General features: G+C 39.1%; 1 non-coding gene across 1 annotated transcript; it reads right to left on the bottom strand.

Annotated features, from left to right (window-relative positions):
- Positions 1-1,137: 1,137 nt before the first annotated feature.
- LOC138160030 (U6 spliceosomal RNA) lies at positions 1,138-1,239 on the bottom strand. Its single transcript, XR_011168057.1, has one exon. It is a non-coding gene; the product is annotated as a U6 spliceosomal RNA (small nuclear RNA).
- Positions 1,240-6,719: the final 5,480 nt, after the last annotated feature.

Raw genomic sequence — 6,719 nt, 5'->3', positions numbered from 1 at the left:
TTAACAAGAGGAAGGTTTTGGGCAGTCCTCTGAGAATACAGAGTGAGGGCTGCGGCAGTGGAAATGCAGAAACAATGATGGATGCTAGGGAATCCTTAAACTGGAGTTTAGTCTGTCTTTTTCCCTAATCCTAATGACCAAGGGGCAGTTTGGTGGCACAGTGGATAGAGTGTTGGGCCTGGAATCAGGAAGATTCACCTTCCTGAGTTCAAATCCAGCCTCAGACACTTACTAGCTGTGTGACCCTGGGCAAGTCACTTAACTCCATTTGCCTTAGTTTTCTCATCTGTAAAATGAGTTGGAGAAGGAAATGGCAAAACCATTCCAGTGTCTTTACCAAGAAAACCCCAAATAGGGTCACGAAGATTCTGACACATTCAGAAAAAAATGACCAGTTAACCAAGAGGGAAGGCATCTGGCTTGGTTTGTCATAGATTTTGGGATGTGAATACCTCTATCTATCTATCTATCTATCTATCTATCTATCTATCTATCTATCTGTCTGTCTATCTTTATGTCTATAGCCAGACACACATATACATAGATTTTTATATGTATACACATACATATGTATCTGTAATATGTATATATGTACATGTATATATTATATGTATTTACTGATATGTACACACACACGTGTATTCCTGCCTTCCCCTCCCTTCTCCCAACCCATCCTTATAAGTGGTTTCATAGGAATCCAGAGTCATAGATATAGAAGGCAGAAGCCTTAGAGGCCATTAAGTCCAGCTTCCCTCATTTTCAGATGAGGAAACTGAATTTTATCTGTCACCAGTAAACCTGTCTTTTTCACCTTTAATATTCCCAGTATCTATTAGAATATTTTACTCAGTATGGGGTAACACATTTTAGGAAGGACACTGAAAAACCAGAGACCATCTAGCACAAGGCTTCTTAATCTTGGGTCTGTGAACTTTTTTTAAATTAAATTTTCAAAATTAAGAAAAAATTTCAGTTCCAAACTCTCTCCTGCCCTCCTATTGAGGAGGCAAGAAATACAATACCTATTATATATATATATATATATATATATATATATATATATATATATATATATATGTAGTCATGCAAAACATATTTCCACATTAGCCAGGCTGAGAAAAAAATACCAACCCCTTCACAAATTTGTATCTCATATTTGTATCTCATCTTTGCGCAGGGGCTTTGCTAATTTTCTCTGTATTGTTTCAGTTTTAATATATGTACTACTAAAGTGAGCACATGTGAATTGGTTTAAAATATTTTAATAATTGTATTTCTATAGAATTGGTTTTCCTTTGTAAACTTATACATTTTATCTTATGCATTTCAAAACATTCAGAGAGGGGGCAATAGGTTTCACCAGACTGCCAAAGGGGTTCATGTCACAAAAATGGTAAAGAACCCTTGGGCAAAAGGAGGGTGAGCAGAATGATGAAGGGCCATGACATTTGGGGATTAGTGGAAAGAATAAGGGGTGTTTAGCCCTAAGAAGAGATGACTGAAGAGAGACATGATACCTGCCTCTAAACATCTAAAGGACTGTCATTTACAGAAATATTAGAAATTTTTTTTCTTAGACTTGGGGTCAGAATCAGGATCAGTGATGACAATTATAGACACAGATCTAGGCTTGAAGAGCTACCCCGTTTTGGAGATAATGGGTTTCCCATTAATGGAAGTCTTCGAAGGAGAGCTGGATGACTGTCATATTGTGTGTTGTAGAAGCCATTCCTACTTCAGGTATGACTTAGAATGGATGGGCCCTTTAAGGTCCCTTCCAGCTCTGGCATTCTGTGACTTGCAGATGGGTTGGAGCCACTTAGATTCTGGACAGTGGTTTGCAATCAGGACTGATTTTGTTTGGTTAGATCAGTAATGTCATACCCATGTGTATATTTTTGTTAAGCCTTTCCAAAGGCCCTCTTTTCCAAAAGGATACCAGATTATTTCCCTTTCTTGTCCCCTCAATTCCAGAGGGAATTTGAGAAGAGGCAGCCCTGTGTGGAGCTATGTCTGTCTACTCTAATGAAGCATTTCTTTTGGGAGGGGGTCTGTTTCAGAGGAGGTGTGGACCTGGAATTTTTTTTTTTAGTATAAAGAATTCCTACTTGCTCTCTCTCTTTTGTGTTTTGTTTTGTTTTGTTCCTTCTTTTTAGTTGTTCACTTCATTGGTTATAAGCCTTCTTCACAACTTGACTAATGTTTAATGTGAAGGTATTTGTAGAACCTATATCTGATTGCATGTCACCATGGTGGGGGGTGGGAGGAGAGGGGAGGAGAGAGAAGGAGAGAAAATTTGGAACTCAAGGGAATGTGGAACTGAATGTTGTAAACTAAAAGTAAATAAATAAATTTTAAAAAGAGAACTCCTTGGTGAGTAAACTTCCTTTGCTAATACAGATTGCTACCTACTCTGTAATTATAATCTTAGAGTATCCTGGGGTGCCAAGTGGTCAAGTGTGTTGTTTTGTGTTATACAACTAATATATGTCAAAGGCAGAATTTGAACTCAGATCATCCTGACTGAAGCCAGCCCTCTATCCGTGCCAACCAAATATTATAGTTGTTAATTGCACCTCCCCCTTCACTTTCATAATAACCAAATGTGGGAAGAGACTGTGAGGGCCTCTGAGGGTCACACTACAGAAAATTAATTTGAGCTTATTATGAAGTTGACCAGGTTAACCAGAAGACACATTAACCAGACTATTGTTTCAAGCCTTGGCCAAGTGGGATGAGTCCTGGGTTTTGATTCAGAAGAACTGACTTTGGATCACAGCTTCATTACTAGTTTTGTGACTTGGCTCTGTGACTTCTGTGACACATTGCTTCACTTCTCTGGCTTCAGCTTTGTCATCTGTAAAATGAGAGAGTTGGATTGAGGTATGACTCCTAAGGTCCCTCTGGCAAAAGGAACAAAGAGAAAGTCATGTACAGAGAGCATAAGCCATGCTCTGAATTTTTTTTTTTACACCACTAAACTAGTAGCAAGATCAGGAAGGTTTGGAGAACAACTGCAGTGATCCCCCCCAAGGAGTTATTGCTGGGGACATCTTCATTCATATCTTCTTTTCTCTGAAAGTAGTTGCCAAAGAGTAAAACTCATTGGAAGATGCAAATCCCTGCAGAGAGTGGTGGCTCATTCTTCCTTCTGGTGTGGGAGAGGGAATGTTGCAGAATACATGCTGTGAGTTGGCCATACTTTTTCTTCATCCCAACCCTAGGATCTGAGTAACTTCTATACTCATCTGGCTAACGGGGAATCCCATTCCTACCTCTCTTGGTGTTTGAGTTTGTCTTCCTGGGTACCGTACTGCGTGGACTGCGCACGAGAAAAACTGTCTAATTTGCTTATGTATCTGTGGACAAAGGGCCCTCTGGTTGTGATTCAATGTCTTTGCTGACCTGTGAGGAAAGGAAAGGAGAAGTAGGTGCTCAGACAGAGCTGGGTTGGATTGCTCGGATGGTGTGGAGAGAAAGAAGAGAAGATGGAGCTAACTTAGGTTCAGCGAGTGCGTAAGTGAACATCTGAGGACCGCTGTTTGGCACCTGACCCACAAAACACCTAGTGAATCCATGTTTAGACAAGGCTTGTCTCTGATGTTCTGATGATCAATAATAAAATGTGCCAGATCTGAGTCAGAAGGAACAGTGATGGAGTGAGGACAGATGCCAATAGTTAGCACAAAAGTTTGTATTTCATGGTCTTACACATGTGCATCCCCCCAAGATCAGAGAGCTGAACAGCTCAGCACCTCAGGTAGGTAAGACATGAAATAAAGAGCTGAAAGACTAAAGGGAGAATTTTACGGGAGGTGTCAGGTTTATGGCAAACTGGGTGTCAATCATCATTAATGGACCCAAATAATTTTTAACCTTTCTTCCCCTTTCATCCTTATCCTGAGGCCCTCTCAGTGAAAATGTGCTTGAGATTCTGAGTGGGGATAATAATTTCCCTTTTCTTTGTCATGTCTGCTTGAGCTGGCAAGTTCATCTTTAATTGAAAGCATAATCTGCAATCCTGATGGTCTCTACCTTTCCATAGGAGGCCAATCCCTATTTGAGGATGCCAGATATCTACAAGGGGAAATTGAAAACTGCTTTCCTCTTTTTCCCAGAAAGGAAGACACCACCTCTGCACTACACTTGGGCTCTTCTAAACCTAGGCTCTTGAAGCTGAGCATTTTCAAAGAAATAGGGTGTGTCAGCCCAGCTGCTGCATCAAACAAAAGCAAACAGATTAAATTAATTTAAGCTTCAAAATCAGTCCCATTCCCTAATTCATAAAATACTTCAAACACAGTGAGAAATGTCATCTCCCAGATGATTGAGGCTAATCCACCCTATCTCCTTTTCCTCTTGAATTTGAATGTAAAATATCAAGACATACCTTACTCATCAAAATAAACTCCTCATTCCACATGCTTCAGTCATCTTTTAATAAGAGTTTTCTCCACTCGGCACACAAGATAAACTCTGTTTCCAATGCACTTAAGGAATTTTGTGCAAAAAACAAACAAACAAACAAAAAAACCCAACCAAAAAACACCCCACCCCAGAAGAACATACTCATTACTGTCTGTTAAGTTGCCAGCACCAGGCAATTAAAAGGTAAGGTCTACAATAACATGGTACAGCACTGCAGTTAGCTTATTGTCTTCTCCTTAACAAGATTGTTATTTTAGTTCTTCAGGTACGTGGCTTAAGAAGCAAAACATTCTTGGCTTCTAAAGGGTTCTAAGAAAAATAAGGAGAAGAGCTGTTGACAGCTAGGACTTGAAGAAAGAGTGGCTTAAACAGTAAATACATTTGCACAGCCTTGTGGTTGTAATAAATATAATTCCACCCCGATTCTCTTGGACTAGGTGTAAAAACAATTTCAATGAACATCAAAGTCCCACACGGGTGCAAGCTACTTTTGCCCCACTTAGCGCGTCAAAGCCAACATTGCTAAGAACCACATCCCCTTGGGACACAGAGAAATTTGGACCGTTTCCTGCAACATGATAGATCATTGATTTTATATCCAGTTATTTGTTCCCTTCCTGAGCTCATCTTTACCACTTGGCAATCATCTTTAAATGATGACCTGAATCTTTGCCATTTGCCGAGTGCGTTCTCTTTTTATGGAGCCCGGAATGCAACTGCTTTGATTCCTGCATTCCTGCTGGCTGCCTGAAGTGGGTGGAAGAACTGCTAAGAATGTCAACAATTTAAGTTCTTTTATTCACAAAGGCAGCAAAGTAACTTAGCCATAAAATTTGTCAATATGCTGATTTCATGGCTTCGATGGTTGGGAGTTTTCTCTGTCCCAAGAATTAAGTAAATTTATCATTTTCCTTTGTCTGGTTTCTCAGTGTCAAGTTAGTTACCCCCACCACCCATCACCCCGCCCCACAACCATTTATGAATTCGGTGGCCTAAATATCAACTTTAAAATGATCCAGATATCTTACCCCCTTATGAATATGGTTTTCAACATCAGGGCAGGGTGCCTTGAAAGGCTCCAATTAGAGCATTATATAAAATTCTGATTTACATTTTTTTTTTTTAGTATGCTTTACTGATCACCTCATGTTATTAAGATCTGGATATCTCAGACCTTGAAATGCTTGTTTAGGGGAAATGCATCCCACAAGTTCTTAGTCTGGGGAAAGTATGCAAGTTTTAATGAAAAGATAAAACACAAACCCCTAACTGAGATGCTTTGATGAAAGTCTCCATAGAAATACAAAGCATGGAGAGGATAACAGAAATTATGGAGCAGAACCCAAAAAACAAGTGCCTTGAACTATCTGATTTTTTTTTTTTTGGTTCTATTATGTTGACTTTAACTATATTACTACAGTTATAGTTGGAGTACATGGTGAGTTTTTCTTTTTTTGGAAAAGGAACAAATTGTAAAAGCAGCTATAATCTGCATATGGGATGAATTAAGAAACAATCAGGTTTTAATTTATCATAATTATCATCGCCATGATCCAATTTCCATTTCAAGCCTAGGGCTGGATGAGAGGAACCTGATGTTGCTTCCATCCTTTACTTCACTCTCTAGCTTTTTCAAGGTCTTGTGAATTTTCTCCCTTATTTTTCAATGTAGCCTTGGTGGGGGTGGTTACTGCTACTGACTCATTTCCTTAGTAATTTTCATTCCCCAGTTCTAAAGCAATCAAGGGTATATTCTGTTATTCTCTCATGAAATACAGAAATGCACAATCTCTCTCAATACTTAAACAATTAGCCCTGAGCTCCCATCACAACTTACTAAATAAGCCAGGGAACTCTCTTTTTTGTAAGCTTTCTTTTCTCTCACTATCTTTTTCTCTCTCTGTGTATGTGTCTGTGGGTCTGTCTCTTTCCTCCCACTCCGCTCCCTAGTCTTATAGGCTTAAATAAACATCAGTTGTTGGTCATACCATTTATTAACAGTGTGAAAAAGAGGCATATTTATTGCAAGAAGAAAGATCACAACTAAAGTCACCTCTAGCCCCCAACTGCAACTGTTGACTTCTCTTTAACTCTGAAAACAGTCTCTTCAATTAGTTCTCCCAGGATGGTAAAATCTCTTGAGTTTCTTTTTTTTTTTTTTTGAAAGAATTTTCTTCAAGATACCTTATTAAAAGGATGAGTTTAAAGTCATCCCCCAACTGATGGGAACTCCTTCGGATTTCATTTCTTTGCCACCTTAAAAAGAACTAGAAATACTTTTGCACATCCTT

The sequence above is a fragment of the Petaurus breviceps genome, unplaced genomic scaffold (assembly GCF_028583685.1).
Source record: "Petaurus breviceps papuanus isolate PSGF00001 unplaced genomic scaffold, PetGlider_PUasm1.0 178, whole genome shotgun sequence".
In the NCBI taxonomy this organism is placed as follows: Eukaryota; Metazoa; Chordata; class Mammalia; order Diprotodontia; family Petauridae; genus Petaurus; species Petaurus breviceps.
The sequence above is the reverse complement of the archived record's forward strand: the minus strand, read 5'-3'. Positions and strand labels throughout refer to the sequence as shown.